The sequence below is a fragment of the Equus przewalskii genome, chromosome 1 (assembly GCF_037783145.1).
Source record: "Equus przewalskii isolate Varuska chromosome 1, EquPr2, whole genome shotgun sequence".
Classification (NCBI taxonomy): domain Eukaryota; kingdom Metazoa; phylum Chordata; class Mammalia; order Perissodactyla; family Equidae; genus Equus; species Equus przewalskii.
The window spans coordinates 110,835,623-110,858,521 of record NC_091831.1 but is presented as its reverse complement, the minus strand read 5'-3'; the positions used below and the strand labels follow the sequence as shown (position 1 = coordinate 110,858,521).

Here is a 22,899-nt window from a genome sequence, read left to right as displayed (position 1 = left end):
TATGATGTGAAAAACATATAATGTGGGAGGAGGGGAGTGAAAAAGTAGAGCTTTTAGAAAGAGGTCAAGCTAAAGAGTCTATCTACTCAATATAGATTGTTATATGCATAGTATATTAAATAGGATCCTCATGGTAACCACAAACCAGAAACCTATAACAAGCAGGAAAAAAAGTAAGACAAAAGAAATCAAACATATTACTAAAGATAGCCATCAAACCACAAGGGAAGAGAGCAAGAGAAAAGGAAAGGAACTGAGAAGAACTACTAAAAAACCCCCCAAAAAGAAAAAGTGACAAAATGGCAATAAATACATATTTATCAATAGCTACTGTAAATGTCAATGGACTAAATGCTCCAATCAAATGCCATAGGGTGTCCAACTGGATAAAAAACAAGATCCATGTATATGCTGCATACAAGAGACACACTTCAGAGCTACAGACACTCACAAACTGAAAGTGAAAGGATGGAAAAAGTTATTCCATGCAAATTGCAAAGAAAAGAAAGCAGGGGTAGCAATACTTATATCAGACAAAATAGACTTTAAATCAAAAACTGTAAGAAGAGACAAAGATGGGCACTACATAATGATAAAGGGAACAATCCAACAAGAAAATATAACACTTGTAAATATCTATGCACCCAACACAGGAGCACCTAAATGTATAAAGCAATTATTAACAGACATAAGAGGAGAAATAGACAGTAACACAATAATAGTAGGGTACTTTAACACTCCACTTACACCAATGGATACATCAGCCAAACAGAAGATCAATAAGGAAACACTGGCCTTAAAGGACACATTAGACTAGATGGATTTAGTAGATATATACAGAACATTCCATCCAAAAAACACAGAATACACATTCTTTTCACATGCCCATGGAACATTCTCCAGGATTTATCACATATTAGGCCACAAAACAAGTCTCAATAAAGTTAAGAAGATTGAAATAATACCATGCATCTTTTCTGACCACAAAGGTATGAAACTGGAAATCAACTACAGAAAGAAAACCAGAAAAGCCACAAAAATGTGGAGATTGAACAAAATGCTACTGAAGAATGATTGGGTCAATGAAGAAATCAAAGAAGAAATCAAAAAATTCCTGGAGACAAATGAAAATGAAAACACGACATGCCAAAATCTGTGGGATGCAGCAAAAGCAGTTCTACGAGGGAGGTTTATAGCAATTCAAGTCTACTTCAACAAAGAAGAAAAATCCCAAATAGACAATCTAAAAGCACACCTATAGGGACTGGAAAAAGAACAACAAACAAAGCCCAAAATCAGCAGAAGGACGGAAATAATAAAAATCAGAGCAGAAATAAATGAAATAGAGACTAATAAAACAATAGAAAAAATTAATGAAACCAAGAGCTGGTTCTTTGAAATGATAAACAAAATTGACAAACTCTTAGCTAGACTCACCAAGAAAAAAAGAGAAAAAGCTCAAATAAATAAAATCAGAAATGAAAGAGGAGAGATTACAATGGACACCTCAGAAATACAAAAGATAATAAGAGAATACTATGAAAAACTATACGCCAACAAATTGGATAATCTAGAAGAAATGGATAAATTCTTAGAAACATACAATTTTCCAAAACTGGACCAAGAAGACGTAGGAAATTTGAATAGACCAATCACCAGTAAGGCGATAGAAACAGCAATCAAAAACCTCCCAAAAAATAACAGTCCAGGACCAGACGGATTCCCTGGTGAATTCTACCAAACATTCAAAGAAGACTTACTACCTATCCTTCTCAAACTCTTCCAAAAAATTGAAGAGGAGGGAAGGCTTCCTAACTCCTTCTACGAAGCAAACATTATCCTGATACCAAAACCAGACAAGGACAACACAAAAAAAGAAAATTACAGGCCAATATCACTGATGAACATTGATCCAAAAATCCTCAACAAAATACTAGCAAATCTAATACAACAATACATTAAAAAGATCATAGATCATGATCAAGTGGGATTCATTCCAGGGATGCAGGGACGGTTCAACATCTGCAAATCTATCAACGTGATACACCACATTAACAAAATGAAGAATAAAGATCACATGATCATCTCAATAGATGCAGAGAAAGCATTTCACAAGATACAGCATCCATTTATGATAAAAACTCTAAATAAAATGGGTATAGAAGGAAAATACATCAACATCATAAAGGCCATATATGACAAACCCACAGCAAATATCATTCTCAATGGAGAAAAACTGAAAGCTATCCCTCTAAGAACAGGAACCAGACAAGGATTTCCACTGTCACCACTCTTATTTAACATAGTATTGGAAGTCCTAGCCAGAGCAATCAGGCAAGAAAAAGAAATAAAAGGGATCCACTTTGGAAAAGAAGAAGTGAAACTGTCATTCTTTGCAGATGACGTGATTTTATATCTAGAAAACCCTAAAGAGTCCACTAAAAAACTTTTAGAAATAATAAAGGAATACAGTCAAGTCAAGGGATACAAAATCACTGTACAAAAATCAGTTGCATATCTATACACTAACAACGAAGTAGCAGAAAGAGAAATTAAGAATACAATCCCATTTACAATTGCAACCAAAAGAATAAAATACCTAGGAGTAAACTTAACCAAAGAGGTGAAAGATCTGTACAAAGAAAACTATAAAACATTGTTGAAAAAAATCAAAGAAGACACAAAGAAATGGAAAGATATTCCGTGCTCTTGGATTGGAAGAATTAACATCATTAAAATGTCCATACTTCCTAAAGCAATCTATAGATTCAATGCAATCCCTATTAAAGTTCCAACAACATTTTTCACAGAAGTAGAACAAAGAATCCTAAAATTTATATGGAACAACAAAAGACTCCGAATAGCCAAAGGATTCCTGGGAAAAAAGAACAAAGCTGGAGGTATCACACTCCCTGATTTCAAATTATACTACAAAGCCATAGTAACCAAAACAGCATGGTACTGGCACAAAAACAGACACACAGATCAATGGAACAAAATTGAGAGCCCAGAAGTAAACCCACATGTTATGGACAGCTAATATTTGACAAGGGAGCCAAGAGCATACGATGGAGAAAGGAGAGTCTCTTCAATAAATGGTGTTGGGAGAACTGGACAGCCACATACAAAAGAATGAAAGGAGACCATTCCCTTACACAATGCACAAAAATCAACTCAAAATGGATTAAAGACTTGAATGCAAGACCCGAAACTATGAGACTTCTAGAAGAAAACATAGGCAGTACGCTCTACGACATTGGTCTGAGCAGCATATTTTCAAGTCCCATGTCTTACCAGGCAAGGGAAACAAAAGAAAAAATGAACAAATGGGACTACATCAGACTAAAAACTTCTGCACAGCAAAGGAAACCATCAACAAAACGAAAAGACAACCTAACAATTGGGAGAAGATATTCGCAAACCATATATCAGATAATGAGTTAATATCCAAAATATACAAAGAACTCATACAGCTCAACAACAAAAAAACCCAACAATCCAATTAGAAAATGGGTAAAAGATCTGAACAGAGATTTCTCCAAAGAAGATATACAGATGGTCAACAGGCATATGAAAAGATGCTCAACATCATTAGCTATCAGGGAAATGCAAATCAAAACTACAATGAGGTATCACCTCACTCCAGTCAGAATGGCTATAAGTAACAAGACAGGAAAAAACAAATGTTGGAGACGTTGTGGAAGGGAACCCTTGTTCACTGCTGGTGGCAGTGCAAACTGGTGCAGCCACTATGGAAAGCCGTATGGATTATCCTCAGAAAATTAAGGACAGATCTACCATATTAATCCAGCTATTCCCCTGCTGGGTATTTATCCAAAGAACCTGAAAACAGAAAGGCATAAAGATACTTGCATCCCTATGTTCATTGTGGCATTATACACAATAGCCAAGACATGGAAGCAACCTAGGTGCCCATCAAGGGACGAATGGATAAAGAAGATGTGGTATTTATAGACGATGGACTACTACTCAGCCATAAGAAATGACGAAATCCAGCCATTTGTGACAACATGGATGGACGTTGAGGGTATTATGCTGAGTGAAATAAGTCAGAGGGAGAAAGTCAAATACCATCTGATCTCACTCATAAGTAGAAGATAAAAACGACAAAAAAAACCCCACATAGCATTGGAGATTGGACTGGTGGTTACCATTGGGGAAGGAGGGGGGCATAAGGGGTGATTAGGCTCGCATGTGAGGGGAGGCACTATAATTAGTGTTCGGGTGGGGAACATGATGTAATGTATACAGAATTGGAAATGTGATGTACATCCAAAAATAAAAATAAAAATTAAAGAAAAGTCCATTATTACCTAAAACAATCTAAAGATTTAATGCAATCCTAACAGAATCCCAGGGGCATTTTTCACAGAAATAGAGCAAAGAATCCTAAAATTTATATAGACTAACAAAAGACCCCAAGGAGCCAAAGCAACCCTGAGAAAAAATAATAAAGTTGGAGGTATCACATTCTCTGTTTTAAAAATATACTACATAGCTATAGTAATCAAAACAGAATGGCACTGGCAGAAAAACAGACACACAGGTCAATGGAACCGAATTGAGAGCCCAGAAGTAAATCCACACATCTATGGACAGATAATTTTCAACATGGGAGCCAAGAACATACAATGGAGAAAGAAAATCTCTTCAATAAATGGTGTTAGGAGAACTGGACAGCCACATGCAAAGGAATGAAAGTAGATCATTATCTTGCACCATACACAAAAATTAACTGAAAATAGGTTAAATACTTGAATGTAAGACCTGAAACCATGAAACTTCTAGAAGAAAACATAGGCAGCATGCTTTTTGACAGTGGTCTTAGCAGTATCTTTTTTAATATAATGTCTCCTCAGACAAGGGAAACAAAGGAAAAAATAAACAAATGGTACTACATCAACCCAAAAAGCTCTGCATGGCAAAGGAAACCTTCAAGAAAAGAAAAAGACAATCTACCAACTGGGAGAAAATATTTGCAAATCATACATCTGATAAGGGCTTAATATCCAAAATACATAAAGAACTCATACAACTCAACAAGAAATCAACAACCTGATCAAAAAATGGGCAGAGGATCTGAATAGACATTTTTACAAAGAAGATACACAAATGACCAACAGATACATGAAAAGATGTTTAACATCAAATAATTAGGGAATTGTAAATTAAAACTACGATGAGACAACAACTCACACCTGTCAGAATGGCTATTATTAAAAGACAAGAAATAAAAACTGTTGGAGAGGATGTGGAGAAAAAGGAACCCTCATACATTGCTGGTGGAAATGTAAGTTGGTGCAGCCACTATGGAAAACAGTATGATTTCTCCAAAAATTAAAAATAGAAATGCCATATAATCCAGCTATTTTATTTCTGGGTATTTATCCAAAGAACACAAAAACACTACTTTGGAAAGATATATGAACCCCATATTCATTGCAGCATTATTCACAATTGCCAAGAATTGGAAGCAACCTAAGTACCCATCAATGGCTGAATGCATAAAGATGTATTCTTTATGCATTTATGTCATAAAAAAAGACAAACATGGATGGACCTTGGAGGTATTATGCTAAGCAAAATAAGTTAGAGAAATACAATTACCTTATGACTTCACTCATATGTGGAAGATAAATAAACAAACACACATAATTGTGGAGAACAGATTGGTAGTTACCATAAGGAAAGGGAGTCGGGGGAGGTTGAAAGGGGTTAAGTGTCCATGTGTACAAAGACGGATGGCAACTAGGCTTTTGGTGGTTAACATGATGCAGTGTGTACAGAAGCCAAAATACAATGTACATCTGAAATTTATATGTTATAAACCAACACGGCCTCAATAAAAAAATACAAATTATGAATACAAAAATATTTTAAAAACAAACCCCCAAATACTCTAACAACTTAATAGTAATGTGTAAATCATTTTGAACTCTAATATAAAGTTTAAAAGAAAAAAATATTAAAAATAACTATAGTTACAATACTTTGTTAATGGATACATGCTATAGAAAGATATAAATTGTGACATCAACAGCATAAAATGTGTATGGGGGCAAGTAAATGTGTAGACCTTTATAAAGAATTAAAGTTAAGTTGTTATAGTAAACTATTATAACTATAAAATGGTTTAGGAGAGCTTCATGATAATCACAAAGCAAAAAAAAAAAAAAAAAAAACTATAGTACAGGGGCTGGCCAAATGGTGTGGTCGTTAAGTTCACTGATTCCACTTCAGTGGCCCAGGGTTCATGGGTTTGGATCCTGGGTGCAGACATACACACCACTCATCAAGCCATGCTGTGGTAGCGTCCCACATACAAAAATTAGAGGAAGATTGGCAATAGATGTTAGTTCATGGCCAATCTTCCTCACCAGAAAAAAACCCAAAAGACAAAAAAAAACCCTATAGTACATACACAAAAGATAAAGAAAAAAGGATCACAGCATACCACTACAAATAATCATCAATTCACAAAGGAAGACAGCAAGAGAGGAAGAAAGGAACGACAAAACAATCAGAAAACAATAAACCAAATGGCAGTAGTAAGTCCTGATCTATCAATAATTACTCAAAATTAAATGGTTTAAATTCTCCAATCAAAAAACATGCAATGGCTGAATTGTTTTTTTTTTTTTATTAAAAAAAGTAAGAGTCGACTATATTCTGCCTACAGGAGACCCACTTAAACTTTAAGGATACACACCGGCAAAAGTGAAGGGATTGAAAAGGGTATTCCATGCAAATGGAGACCAAAAGAAAGTAGGCATAGCGATACTGATATCAGACAAAATAGACTTTAAAAAACTATCAAGAGACATAAAGGTCATTCTAAGATAAATGATAAAAGATCAATCATCAAAATGATATAACAATTGTAAATATATATGCACCCATACTAGAGGACCTAAATACATAAACCAATTATTAACAAATCTGAAGGCAGAAATAAACAGCAATGCAATAATGGTAGGGGACTTCAATATCCCACTTTCAAAAACGGATAAATCATTCAGACAGAAAATCATTATGGGAATAATGGACTTGAACTACAATTTAGGTCAAATGGACCTATCAGACATACAGAATATTCCATTCAACAGTAGCAGAATACACATTTTTCTCAAGTGCACACAGGACTCTTTCATGATAAATCATTTGCCTGATCACAAAACAAGACAATGAATCCAAGAAGATTGAAATCATATTAAGCATCTTTTCTGACTACAAGGGTAAGGAACTAGAAATCAGTAACAGTAAGAAACTGGAAAATTCACAAATATGTGGAAATTAAACAACACATTCCTGAACAACCAATGGGACAAAGAAAATTTAAAGGGAAATTTAAAAAATCTTAAAACAATTGAAAATGGAAACACAACATACCAAAACTTATGGGATGCAGCAAAAGCAGTTCTAAGAGGGAATTTTACAGTCATGTATATCTACATTAAGAAAAAAAGAAAAATCTCAAATAAATAACCTAATCTTATGCCTCAAGGAAGTAGAAAAGAATAAACCAACCTCAAAGTTAGCAGCAGAAGAAAATAATAAAAAGTAGACCAGAAATAAATAAAATAGACACTAGAGGTAGAATACAAAAGATCAACAAAACTAACAGTTGGATTTTGAAAAATATAGACAAAACTGGCAAGCCTTTCTCTAGACTCTCTATGAAAAAGGAGAAGAGACTCAAATAAAATCATAAATGAAAGAGGAGACATTACAACTGACATGCATAAATACAAAGGATCATGAGACTGTTATGAACAATCATATGTCAACAAATTAGATAACCTAGAAGAAATGGATAAATTCCTAAAAATTTGCTACTTACCAAGACTGAATCATGAAAAAATAAAATATCTGAACAGACCAATAATGAATAAGAAGATCAAATCAGTAATCAAAAATCTCCCAATAAGTAAAAGCCCAGGATCAGATGGCTTCACTAATAAATTCTACCAAATATTTAAACAAAAATTTAAACCAATTCTTTCCAAACTCTTTCAAAAAAAATGAAGAGCAAGGAAGTCTTCCAAACTCATTTTATGAGGCCAGAATTAACAATTAACTTGATAAAGTCAGACAGGGACACGATGAGAGAAGAAAATTACAGGTGAATATCCCTGATGGACATAGGTGTAAACATCTTCAACAAAATACTAGCAAACTGAATTCAACAGCACATTAAAAGGATCATATGCCATAACCAAGTGAGATTTATTCCTGGGATGCAAGGATAGGTCAACATATACATATCAATGAATGTGATACACCACGTTACCAGAGGGAAAGGTAATAGTCATATGATTATCTCAATAGATGCGGAAAAAGTATTTAACAAAATTAAACATTCTTTAATGATAAAAACTCTCAGCAAATTAGGTATAGAAAGAATTTAACTCAAAATAATAAAGGCCATATATGACAAGGGCACAGCTAATAACACACTCAATGGTGAAAAGTTAAAAGCCTTCCCTGTAAGATCAGGAACAAGACAAGGATGCAAACTTTTGCCACTTCTATTTACCACAGTACTGGAAATCCTAGCCAGAGTAATTCAGCAAGAAAAATAAATGACATTCAAATCAGAAAAGGAGAAGTTAAATGATCTCTGTTTGCAGATGACATGATTTTATACATAGAAACCCCTAATGACTTCACCAAAAAAAGTTAGACCTAATAAACAAAATTCAGTAAAGTTTCAGGATACAAAAACCATATGTAAAAATCAGTCACATTTATATGCACCAACACTGAACTATCTGAAAGAGAAACTAAGAAAGCAATTCCATTTTCAATGTCATCAAGAACAATAAAATACTTAGGAATAAATTTAACCAAGGAATTGAAAGACCTAAACACTGGAAACTATTGTCCATAACAATTTGACAAGTCCTTGGATATATCTTCAAGGGTGCAACATTAGGAACAATAATAATTGATCAGAGCATGTTCTGTCCTTTATAAGGGAAGAAGTAAAACAATGTAAATATCAGGACCTTTAAAAGAGATATCATGTTGTGTATTTTATTCAAGATCACATATCATAGGCAAAGTGTATATCTGCATATCAAACTTGAGGCCATTATTACCTGGTTCATTTAGTTGTGAGTAGTACATTAATGGTCAAAATATATCACAACACTATTACCACCTTGAAATTAAATAACAGGAGTGAATTTGTCTATACACGTCTTTAGGGTGTAATATATATGTCACCATAGAATTATAAAACTGCTCAAGTTTCAATTAAAGCAAATTTAGATAAAAAGTGAAAAATTTCTCATAAGGATCTTGTGAAGTAGACCAGTCATTTATGAGAAAACTCGTTATGATATTCATGTTTCCTGATTGAATTAAGCTAATTATCTTAGGGCTCTGTTTTCACTAATCCAGTGAAAAATCAGCCAACAGCAATCACTCACATAAAATCATAGATTGGTGTACCTCCTATCAACAAGACATCCAGAAACACATAATAAGAAACAAAATTATTAAGGCATTAGCTCCAATAATGCCAGAGAATTAAAAACTAAAGAGCACCAAAATCAGGAAATTTAGAAAATGTCTGTCACTTAAGATCAGATATTCAGAATCTACTCCAGACAAGATTAGATTTTATCATTGACCAAAGACAAGACTCTCCACAAATATGCATCTATTTGTTCCTGAAAACTCTTACCAGGAAGGAAACCTTTAATCCTGGTTAAAAAGTAGACTATAGTTCGGCAGATTGAGTGTAGGATGCCTGGGTGGTAAAAGTTGAGTCAGAGGCAGCTGGCCAAAAAAATTCCTCTTCCTCAGTAATCTTTACCTAAGGAGACAGGATGAGGACAAGAGAGAGATATTTCACATTCACAATGAGCACTATTAATTAAATTGTAGATGATTGATGCAATAAACACAGTAAGTGTAAAGTATACAGGTTTCTTCTCATTGCAGAACATTCCAAGTTGTTTCATAAGGAAATGAAAATTCCCATTGATAATCCCTTGGTTATACATACAAGAAGCCAAACGATTGGCTTCATCCATAGCATACCCATTATATTGAAATAAGCATAATGAAGATACATGAATTTGAGACTGGGAATCAGATATAAAACTGCACATTCATTTATTTAATTTCATGTATCATGAGCAAATCTCAAACCTTGGCCACAATTGCTTCTGTCATTTGGTTGTGAGTAGGTCTTCACTGATATCATAACCTTGAAACAACATAATCGGAATGAATTTGTGCACTATTGTATTTAGACCTCAATGAATACTATACTATCAAGATGATGCCAATGGATCACAAAACATAATATTAAATAAAGGAAGTTCTGGTATAGAGTGAAGTTATTACTACGAGGATCCCATTAGGCAGGTTAGTCACTAATTGAGAAGAAAAGCACATAATGATATCCATGTGGCAGAATGAATAAGATCAATAATCTGTAGGGACAAGTTCACTGGTCCAATGGCATACTTGGAATTTCTCAGTCACCAGAGGGATGATGCATTTCATGACATTGGAAGACAAGTTTAAAGAAAAATAGCCAAGGTATCAGCTTCAAAGTAACAGGAGAATTAAGATTTGTAGAACATTAACATCAGCCTAAACCATTCTAGAAGTGCTTTTCTCTTAGATGAAACTAGATATAGATGAGCAAAATAGGTTTCCCACAAAGATGTGATTATCTCAAGCCCAAAATAAAATTCTATCAGAATAAATCTAAGGAAGGCACAATCTTAGTCCCACAATCATCATCTGTCTTGGTCCATAGCATCTAATATGCATGGCTTTTATTTCATTATGTCTTCTCAAGGAAATATGATGTCATATAATTGGCCCAAGTCACAGAAATACACATGCATATATCTCCTTGGAATTGAAAAGACTTATCAAGGAGGACAACTTTAAACCCTAGGATTAGAGTGGATTGAAGTTCAGGAATATTTAATGCAGGACACTTAGGTGCTGTCAGTTTCCATAGTAGCAGCAGGCTAGAAGTGTGCTTATTTGGTAGTTCTTATCTAAGAAGACAGACAGGACAGTAGTTCAAAATTAGAATTAAATCTGTCATGTTGTATGACTCAGGCAGGCTATACCTTAATGGACAAACATAGTCAGTTCTCAAAAAATGACCCATTATGTAAGCTGTAGACCACTGATTCATCAAATACCACAAAGGCAAAGCATACAGGTTTTATATTTTGGAGAACATATCAGGCGATTCCATGCAGAAATAAGAGCTTTGTACTGATTATCTCTTGTTTACATATTCAGGAAGCAAGATCAGTAACAAATGTCATCCACCATTGTGTATACATTTGATTAGAATGAACCATGTATAATTCAGGATATGGACATCAGATATCAGACAACTTGTAATTGTATTCAATTTCACAATTCAAAGCAACACATATACATGAATTTCAAACTATTGTCTATGATCCTATTGTTTTTATGTTATAACTTGTCATCAATGACCCCATATATCACAAAGTCATAGCAACCTGAAAATAATATACGGATGAATACTCCTACTCCTGTATTTGGAAAAAAAGAATATCACAATGTAAAGATGATATCAATGGATCACAAAACTTTTCAACATTATATCAATCCAATTTTAGTGAAAAATAAGTTTTTATCATGAAAATCCCATCAAATAGGTCAGTCACTCACTCACTGAGCAGAAGAACCCATAATAGGATTAATGTTGATTGAATTGGTAAACCTAGTCAAGTTGAAGGCTTTATTAGTAATAACTGGCATCATTCATATCATACATTTCATTATTTTGGTAATAACTGAACCACATAGTACTCAGTAGCTGAAAATCATGTATCAAATTCCTTATCAATTTATTCAATTTCAAGTTTCATGGGCAAGGCAAATTATTGAATCTTACATTCTCACTCTAATTTTTAGACTCATTAAATTATAACAAGTTCATCAATGATTAAACACATCTCTACACCATTACAGTCCATTAATGAGATTGTAGGGGAGAACGGCCTTCTCATATATTTAGAACCAAATAGATTGCACATTGTTCATGGCACCAATGAATCACAAAATTTCTCAGATTTCAATCAAATGAAAGTCAGGTTAAAAATATAGGTTTTCTGGGGCTGGCCCCATGGCCGAGTGGTTGGGTTTGCGCTCACCACTGCAGGCAGCCCAGTGTTTCATCGGTTCAGATCCTGGGTGCGGACATGGCACTGCTCGTCAGGCCACACTGAGGCGGTGACCCACAGGCCACAACTAGAAGGACCCACAACTAAGTATACACAATTATGTACTGGGGGGCTTTGGGGAGAAAAAGGAAAAAAAAACATAGGCTTTCTTATAAGGATCACAGCAAGCAGGTTAGCCACTCATTGAGAAGAAAAATGCATAATATTTATGTTGCCTGAATGAGTAAACCTAATTGTCTCAGAGGTAAATCTTCAATATCTCAATCATTTGTTTGGAATTTGTCTTTCAGCAAAGGCAGTCAGTTACCTCTAAACAATGGATTGATGCATCTCTTGCCAGCAGAACTTATTGAAACAATCAAAATGAAAATTGGATACCACGCTGGTTATTGTTTTATCCAATTTCAACCTGGGAAAGCATATACTGAAACTTACATTCATACCACAATTATGATGGTCCTTCAGTTATAAAAACTTAATCAGTGATAAAAGAATATCCCAGCACTGTTAAATTACTGTATTAATATTATAGAAGAAATTTTATCTATTTGTGTATTTAAACTCTGAATGTAGTGCATTAAACATTTTCTAAAAGTTTTCTAATGAGTACAGCATCAGATATGTTAGCCAATCATTGAGAAGAAAAATCCACAATGATATTCATGTTGCATGAATGAGTAAATCTCTTATAGAGGTGAGTCTTACTAGTCCAATTGTTTCTTTAGAATTTCTCAGTCAGCAAAGGCAGCTACTCATCTGTAATCAATAAAATAGTGCCAGTAGGATTTACTGAAAGATTCACTGAGGAAAAAATAACCAAAGTCTTAGCACCAAATATTCATGAAATCATAGATAACTTAAATAACACTTAAAGAATCAGAATTTTTTTGTAGTTCACTTAGCAATGCATAGATAGAGGTATGCAAAACAAGTTTCACAGAAAGATTTCATTGTCTGAAGCCCCAAATTAAATTTCCATGAAAGGGAACTAAGAAATCCAAAGTCTCATTCAATGATTGTCACCTAGGCTAGGCCTAAACATAATCCAACTGAGCTTGATTTTTGTGTCACCACTTCCCTTCAAGATAACATCTCACTCTTGACCCAAGCCATGGCACTCATATGCATACATACACTTAGACTTAATAAGATTATCAGAGATGGTTTTCTTAAACACTGGTGCTATAGTGGACTCCATGCTGGCATATTCAGTGCAGGACACTTAGGTGATACAAATTACCCCATGGGCAACAGGGTTAAAAGTGTTCTTCCTCAGTAGTTTTTCTGTAGTAGGACAGGAGTAAGACTATAGACAAAGAATAGGATTACCTCTCTTATGTGTATATGGCTCCTGCTTGTACTTCCTAATTTCTACAAGATTGACATATATGATACTCAAAACATGACCCATTAGTGTTGTCAGTATCATGGTGGAGTGAGTTGTTCCCTAGTTTCTCTTCACTAAGTTACAACTAAATGGACATTCATTAACCAACAGAGGTTCCCTACAAATCACAATAGGATGTCTGAGAGATCCACACAGCTATACATCTGAAGGTGGGGGTATAGGATCCCCTGGAAACAGTGAAAGGAGGTAGGAAGATTCCCCCTCTTCCTGGTGGCAGCTGTCTAGGTTACAGGTCCTCACACAGCAGCCAGCATGCAACTGTAAGAGGAGGCAGGGGGCAGGCAGACATGAGCATGAACACTTTCACTTTTGGAGTTGTGGCTCTGCCTATGGGAGTGCCCACTGTCCTCTGGCAGCCCCACCCATGGGAAAGCTCCACACCAAGTGCTGCAGCTCAGCCCTCAAGAAAAAGCCCCCACTAAGTGCAGCAGCTCAGGCAAACTGCCTGAAAGTGCAGAGTGGGCCCCTGTATGAGAAAGTGCCCCTTCTCTCCATCTAGCACATCAGCTCAGCAGGTCCCCTGCCAACACAGTGATCCCACACTATAGTGCCTTGGTGTGTATGTGTGACCCGCCAAGTTATTGTGGCCAGAGGGAAAATGGAGAGGAGCCCTGCTGGCACAACTTCCAGCAGACTCAGTGTTCAGAAAATGCAGCTCCTTCCCACCTCACCAGAGGTGGCAGGTGGAATCTGTGTCCTGATACTACTACAAATGCCTTGGCAAAGGATCAGTTCCATCAAACACCATGAAAAACTACAGTAGCACTTCAGAGCAGAAGTAAAATGCTAAGTCTCCAGAAACCAGTCCTGATGTTACAGAAATTTAAAATCTCAATGACAGAGAATTCAAAATAGCTGTCTTGAAGAAATTCAATGATTTATAGGAAAACTCAGAAAGTCAGTTCAATGAGCTAAGGAATAAAATTAATGAGAGGAAGGAATACTTCACCAAAAAGATTGAAACTCTAAAAAGAACCCCAACAACAGAAATTCTGCAGATGAAGAACACAATGAATGAGATAAAACACAATCTGGAATCCTTAAAGAAGCAAAGCTGATGTTTTGAAGGAGACGTTTAGAAGAACTAGTGATTTATAGGACAGAAATACAGAAATGCTTCAGGTGGAGGAGGAGAGAGAACTAAGACTTTTTAAAAAATGACGAAATTCTTCAAGAGATATCTGACTCAATTAGGAAATTCAACATAAGGATAATAGGTATTCCAGAGAGAAGTGAGGGACAAAGGAACAGACAGCTTGCTCAAAGAAATAATAGCTGAGAACTTCCAAAACCTGGGGAAAGAACTGGGCTTACAAGTAAGTGAAGCCAACAGAACTCCTAATTACATCAATCCTAAAAACTTTCTCCTAGGCATATAATAAAGCTAGCAAAAGTTGATGACAAAGAAAAAATATTAAAGGCAGCAAGGCAGAAGAGAATAATCTACAAAGGAACCCTTATCAGGATTTTAGCAGACTTCTCAACAGAAACTCTACAAGCTAGGAGAGAATGGAATGATATATTCAAAATAATGGAAGACAAAAACTTTCAGACAAGAACCTCTATCCAATAAAACTATCCTCCAGATATGATGTAGAAATAAAAGTTTTCCCAGATAAACAAAAGCTGAGGGAGTTCACCACAACTAGAACTCCCTTATGAGTAATGATCAAGGATATCCTCAAATGTGAAACAAAAAGGCAAAAGTTTACAAAGCCTTGAGCAAGGAGATAAATATGCAGATAAAATCAGGAAATTGAAGCTCTCTATCAGAACGAGACCGCAAACACGTATTTATAACATAAAAGATAAAGGGAAGGAAAGCATTAAAAAATCCCTATAAATACTTCAATTTAGTCACAAACTCACAACAAAAAATGAGAATTTCTGACAAAAATAACTCAGAAGGGAAAGAGGAAAGGGACGGAATCCACTTAGATTAATGGGGATGAGAAGCCATCAGAAAATGAACTATATCATCTACAGGATCTTTTATACAAAGCCCGTGGTAACCAGTAAACAAAAAATCAGAACAGAGATACAGGTCATAAATGAAGAGAAAACTGAGGAAACCATCACAGAAAACCACCAAACTGAAATGGCAGTCAGAAATACAAGGGAAGAGAAACAATGGAAACATAGAACAACAGAAAAACAAGAGATAAAATGGCAGTATTAAGCCCTCATATATCAATAATCACTCTAAATGTAAATGGATTGAATTCTTCAAATGAAAGACACAGAGTGGCTAGATGGATTAAAAAACAGCACCCAAAACTATGCTGCCTCCAGGAAACACACCTTAGCTCTAAAGGCAAACACAGGTTGAGAGTGAAAAGATGGAAAATGATACTCCAAGCAAAAGGCAAGCAAAAGAAAGCAGGTGCTGCCATACTTATATCAGACAAAGCATACTTCAAGATAAAAAAGGCAATTAGAGAAAAAGAAGGGTAGTATATAATGATAAAATGGACATTCCATCTAGAGGACATAACACTTATGAATATATATGCACCTAACAGAGGAGCATGAAAGTATCTAAAGCAACTATTAACAGACTTAGAGTGAGAAATTAGCAGCTATACAATAATAATAAGGGACCTCTACACCCCCACTTACATCAATGGATAGATCATCTAGACAGAAAGTCAAGTGAACAGTAGACTTAAATGAAACACTAGACCAGATGGACTTAATAGATATATATAGAACATTCCATCCAAAAACAGCAGAATACACAATCTTCTTAAGTGTACATGGAACATTATCAAAGATAGACCATATGTTGGGAATACCCGGAGACTACTGAAAATGAAAACACTACATACAAACTCTTAAAGGAATGCAGTGAAAGTAGTACTAAGAAGGAAATTTATAGCAATGCAGGCCTACCTCAAGAAACCAGAAAAATCTCAATAAGCCATCTTAAAATAAACCTGACAGAACTAGAAAGAAGGACAAACAGAGCTCAAAGTCAGAAGAATGAGGGAAATTATAAAAATTAGTCCAGAAATAAATGAAATAGAGACTAAACAACAATAGAAAGGATGAATGAAGCCAAGAGCTGGTTCCTTGAGAAGATAAATAAAATTGACAAACCCTTAGCCAGACTCACTAAGAAAAACAAAGAGAAGGGTCAAATAAATAAAATTAAAAATAAATGAACAGAAATTACAATGGATATCACAGAAATAAAAAGATCATAAGAGAATATTATGAAAAACTATATGTCAACAAATTGGATAACCTAGAAGGAAAGGATAAATTCTCAGACTCATACAACCTGCCAAAAGTGAATCAAGAATAAATAGAGAATCTGAAGAGACCAATCACAAGTAAAGAGATTGAAACAGTAATTAAAAGCCTCCCAAAAAACAAAAGTCCAGGACCAGACAGCTTCTTGAGAATTCCACCAAACATTCAAAGAAGATTTAATACCTATCCTTCTCAAAGTATTACAAAAATTTAAGAAGATGAGATTCTTCCTAACTTATTCTATGAGGCCAATATCACCCTGATGGCAAAACCAGACAAGGACAACACAAAGTAGGAAAATTACCAGCCAATATTGCTGATGAACATAGATGCAAAGATCTTCAACAAAATATTGGCAAACCAAATATAGTAATATATTAAAAGGATAATTCACCACGATCAAGCGGGATTTATACCAGGGATGCAGGGATGGTTCAACATCTGCAAATCAATGAATGTGATATGCCACTTTAAGAAAATGAGGAATAAAATTCACATTATCATCTCATTACATGCAGAGAAAGCATTTAACAAGATCCAACATCCATTTATGATAAAAACTCTCAAGAAAATGGATATAGAAGGGAAGTATCTCAACATAATGAAGGCCATATTATTAACTCACATATTAACTTACAGCCAACACCATACTTAATGGTGAAAAACTGAAAGCCACCCTTCTGAGAACAGGAACAAGACAAGGGTACTCACTCTTGCCACTCATATTCAACATAGTACTGGAGGTTTTGGTCAGAGCAATTAGGCAAGAAAAAGAAATAAAAGATATCCAAATTGGAAAGGAAGAAGTGAAACTCTTGCTATTTGTGGATGACATCATTCTATATATAGAAAACCATAAAGAATCCACCAGAAAAGTATTAGAAATAATCAACAACTATAGGAAAGTTTGTATAGGGTACAAAATCAACTACAAAAATCAGTACATTTTTTTTCCCCCTATTGGCACCTAAGCTAACATCTGTTGCCAATCATTTTTCTTCTTCTTCTCCCCGAAGCCCCCCCAGTATATAGTTGTATATTCTAGTTGTAGGTCCTTATGGTTGTGCTATTTGAGACACCACCTCAGCATGGCCTGATGAGTGGTGTCATGTCTGTGCCCAGGATCCAAACCAGCAAAACCCTGGGCCACCAAAGTGGAGCATGTAAACTTAACTACTCAGCCATGGGGCTGGCCCCAGTGCATTTCTGTGCACTAATAACAGACTAACAGAAAGAGAAGTCAATAGTATAATCCCATATACAACTGTAATAAAAAGAATAAAATATCTAGGAATAAATTTAACCAAGGAGGTGAAAGATTTATACACTGAAAACTATAAGACATTATTGAAAGTAATTGAATAGGACATAAAGAGATGGAAAGATATTCCATGCTCATGAATTGGAAGAATAAAAAAGGTCTAAAATGTCCACATTACCTACAGGTTCAACACAATCTTAATCAGAATCCTAATGACATTCTTCACGGAAATAGAACAAAGAATCCTAAAATTCATATGGGGCAACAAAAGACCCCAAATAGCCAAAACAATGCTGAGAAAAATGAACAAGCCTGGAGGCATCAAAATCCCTGACTTCAAAATATGCTAGAGAGCTACAGTAATCAAAACAGCATGGTGCTGGCACAGAAACAGACACAGAGATCAACGAAACAGTATCGAAACCCAATAAATAAAAGCACACATCTATGGGCAGATAATTTTCAACAAAGGAGCCAAGAACATACAATAGATAAAGGAAAATCTCTTCAATAAAAGGTGTTGGGAAAACTGGACAGCCACATGCAAAAGAATTAAAGTAGATTGTTATCTTACACCATACACAAAAATTAACTCAAAATGGATTAAAGACTTGAATGTAAGACCCGAAACCACAAAACTTCTAGAAGAAAATATAGGCAGTACACTCTTTCACATCGGTCTTATCAACATCTTTTCAAATATCGTGTCTACTCAGGCAAGGGAAACAAAATAAAAAAATAAACAAATGGGACTACATCAAACTAAAAAGCTTCTGCAAGGCAAAGGAAACCATGAACAAAATGAAAAGACAACTCACCAAATGGGAGAAAGTATTTGCAAATCACATATCTGACAGGGGCTTAATTTCCAAAATATATAAAGATCTCATACAACTCAACAACAAAAAACAAACAACCCAATAAAAAATTGGAAGAGGATATGAACAGATATTTTTCCAAAAAGATATATTGATGGCCAACAGGCACATGAAAAGATGTTTAACATCACTAATTACTAGGGAAATGCAAATGAAAACTACAATGAGATGTCATCTTACGCCTGTCAGAATACCTATATTTACCAAGACAAAAAACAACAAATGTTGGAGAGGATGTGGAGAAAACGGAACCCTCATACACTGCTGGTAGGAATAGAAACTGGTGCAGTCACTATGGAAAACAGTATGGAGATTTCTTGAAAAATTAAAAATATAAATACCATATGATTCAACTATCCCACTACTGGACATTTATCAAAAGAACTTGAAATCAACAATTCAAAGAGATTTATGCACCCCTATATTCATTGAAGCATTATTCACAATAGCCAAGACATGGAAGCAACCCAAGTGCTCACTGACTGATGAATGGATAAAGAAGATGTAGTATATAAATATATAATGGAATACTACTCAGGCATAAAAAAGACAAAATTATCCCATTTGCAACAACATGGATGGACCTTGAGGATATTATGTTAAGTGAACTAAGCCAGAGAAAGAGAAACACCACATGATTTCACTCATATGTGGAAGGTAAACAAACATACGAACAGAGAACAGATAAGTCATTTCCAGAGGGCAAGGGAGTAGGGAGGTGAGCAAAAAGGGTAAAGAGGCACATATATACGGTGATAGATAAAACTTATACTGCTGGTAGTGAGCACGATGCAGTCTGTACAGAAACTGCTAAATAATATTGTACACCTGAAATTATACAATGTTATAAATGATTATAGCCTCAATAAAATAATTGAAGAAAAATATGACCCATTACTTAGGCTGTGGGCCATTGATCCACCACATACAGTAAGGACCAAGAATGTGAGTTCATGTATTTTGATAACCTGGCAAGAAATTATTTCTATGCATAAATAAAGTTTCTCATCATCATCCCTTGGCTAAATATGCAAGGACCCATATCAGTAACAACTGGCATCATACATAGCACATATATTCCTTTATAAGACAGTAGTCCCCCCTTTGTCTGAGGGGCATATGTCCCAAGACCCTCAGTGGCTGCCTGAAAGCTTGGATAGTACCGAGCTCTATATATATTAATATTATATATATTAAGCTCTATATATTCTTTTTACTTAAAGGAAGCACTTTATGGCTTCTCTTTGGCATATCAAAATTTCCAGCACCACTAATTTTGTGCTTTGGGGTCATTATTAAGTAAAATAAGGTCTACTTGAACACAAGCACTGTGATGCCATGACAGTGGATCTGGTAACTGAGATGGCTACTAAGTGACTAATGGGCAGGTAGCATATACAGTGTGGACATTCTGGACAAATAGATGATTCACGTCAAGGTGGGACCAAGAAGGACAGCTCAAAATTTCATCATGCTGCTCAGAATGATGTGCAATTTAAAACTTATAAATTGTTTATTTCTGAAATTTTCCATTTAATATTTTTGAACTGTGTTGTCCATGGATAACCGAAACCACAGAAAGCAAAACCATGGATAAGAGGGGACTACCGTAAACTTAATAAAGCCACAGGAAAATCTGGATCTGGAAATAGGATTTCAGACCACCTGTAGTTGTATTAAATTTTACAAATCAAGGGCAACTTAGAATAGGCCATCACTCATTTTGTATGAAGAAGTGGATGTAATCATTTTAAAGGCCAGAGTTCAACAGTCAAATGGCCTATTTGGAATTTGTGTGTGTGTGTGAGGAAGACTGGCCTTGAGCTAACATATGTAGCCAATCTTCCTCTTTTTTCTTGAGGAAGATTGTCACCGAGCTAACATCTGTACCAATCTTCCTCTATTTTATGTGGGATGCTGCCACAGTATGGCTCAATGAGTGCTGCTAGGTCTGTGCCCGGGATCTGAAACTGTGAACCCCAGGTGCCAAAGCGGAGAGTGTGAACATAACCACTACACCACTGGGACAGCCCCAGCCTATTTGGAACTTTTTAATCACCAATGGCAGAACTCATATCTTTTCCATGGAATGGCACATCTCTTGCTAATTGGACATTCTGAAGCATACAATGAGGAAAACTAAGCAAATGTGTCTATTCTAAAATATATGAATACTAAGAATAAAGACACTAAAATCAGGATAAAAGAATAAAAAAATTCTCTTAGAAGCAGATAAATAGAGGTGGATGAAACAAGATTCCCAAAAGGATTTCTTTCTACCAACCCCAAAACAGAACACTCTAGAAAAATCTAATGATGGCCTACACCTTGTTTCACAGTTTGGACCGCTTTTGGGCCTTAGCATAATCCTATTGAGCATGATTTTTATGACATCACATCTCCTCAAGACACTCTCCTCACATACTTGCACTTTAACTTATAAACATTTACCAAAATGGCATCCTCAAGCCATGGTTCAAAAGTGGCAGGAGACCAGTTAGACTCACTATCGTATACTTGGATGGTAGTACAAAGAGTGCTTTTACTCAATAGTTATCTAGGAAGATAGGGATAGGATAGTAGTTCAAAATCAGAAATAAATCCTTCACATGTGTATGGCTTATACATGCTATTTATTAGTGGAGAGACACTGTCTTATACATGCTATTTATTAGTGGAGAGACACTGTCCATACCATCACAAAGACACACTACTAAGGCTCTACACCATTGATGCATTAACATCATAAGGACAAAGCATACAAGATTCTTGACATGGGTAACATATAATATTATTCATCATACCATAGAGATGGTAAACATGACTGAAAATATTCCAACATTATTTCAATGAAATTTCAGTAAAAAGTGAACATTTTCCAAGAGTAGGCCATCTAGTAGGTCACTCACTCATTGGGAAGAAGAAACCATATTGGGGCCCATGATGACTGAATTGGTGAATCTAGTCATCTCAAAGTCCATAAAAGTAAAAGCTGTCATTATTCACAGCATATACTCTCATTATTCTGAAAATAATGGGGTTACACGATACTCAGGAGACAAAAATTTGGGTATAAATTTTGCCATCAAATTATTCAATTTTAAGTTTCATAGGCAAAGCACATTACCGAACTCTCATATTCTCCTCTATTAGAATGGTACTAGTGTTATGGGAAGCTTATCGCTGACCTAAAACAGTAGAACACCATAAGAGTCCCATAATAATACTACAGCAATTTTTGTCCAGTCATGTATTTACACCCAAATGAATATTGTTTGTTGGACTAGGTAACAGTGAATCAAAAAACTGCATAACATTCAATCATAAGAAGTTCAGAGAAAAAGTACGTATTTTGCCATGAGGATTACAACAAGAAGAAAATTCTGTGTTGATATTCAGGTTGCCTGAATGAGGAAAACTAATTGTCTTAGGTGTGAGTCTTCAATAGTTCAATGCTCTATATGGAATATGTGTGTCAACAAAATAAGCTATTGATATTTTATAATGGAATGTTTCATCTCTTGAGAGCAAGTCTTACTGAAACACAAAATGAGAGAAAAAGGGCCAAGGAATGAAACCTGAATATGATATACTAGTAGAAATTATAGATCACCAAAACAAAGCTTAACAAATGAGAATTTTTTGTTTATTTATAGGTGCATAGAAAAGTTGAAAAAACAAGTTACCCATGAGGTTTCATATCTCAAGTTCAAAATAAAATTCTCTTAGAAAGGAAATAAGGAGTGACTATTATCTATCCCAGGATTGTCATCTAAGCTGAGCCTCAGTGTAATTCTATTGAGAATGATTTTTAAGTCATCATTTCTCTTCAAGATAATATAAGGCCTCATCCCTGACTGACGCCATGGCACTCCC

At 35.2% G+C, this 22,899-nt stretch overlaps 1 long non-coding RNA gene and 3 other non-coding genes across 4 annotated transcripts in view; all 4 read right to left on the bottom strand.

The window, feature by feature from the left end:
- The window catches only part of LOC103540210 (uncharacterized), a 203,200-nt gene that overhangs the window by 168,477 nt on the left and 11,824 nt on the right, over positions 1-22,899 (bottom strand). The window contains exon 5 of the long non-coding RNA XR_011525944.1: positions 9,713-9,844. This is a non-coding gene — a long non-coding RNA (uncharacterized lncRNA). The remainder of the gene's footprint in view (positions 1-9,712; positions 9,845-22,899) is intronic.
- On the bottom strand, positions 13,252-13,327 carry LOC139078435 (small nucleolar RNA SNORD115). Its single transcript, XR_011531368.1, has one exon. It is a non-coding gene; the product is annotated as a small nucleolar RNA SNORD115 (small nucleolar RNA).
- LOC139078436 (small nucleolar RNA SNORD115) lies at positions 21,377-21,454 on the bottom strand. The gene has a single exon (XR_011531369.1). It is a non-coding gene; the product is annotated as a small nucleolar RNA SNORD115 (small nucleolar RNA).
- Positions 22,803-22,883, bottom strand: LOC139078406 (small nucleolar RNA SNORD115). The gene has a single exon (XR_011531340.1). It is a non-coding gene; the product is annotated as a small nucleolar RNA SNORD115 (small nucleolar RNA).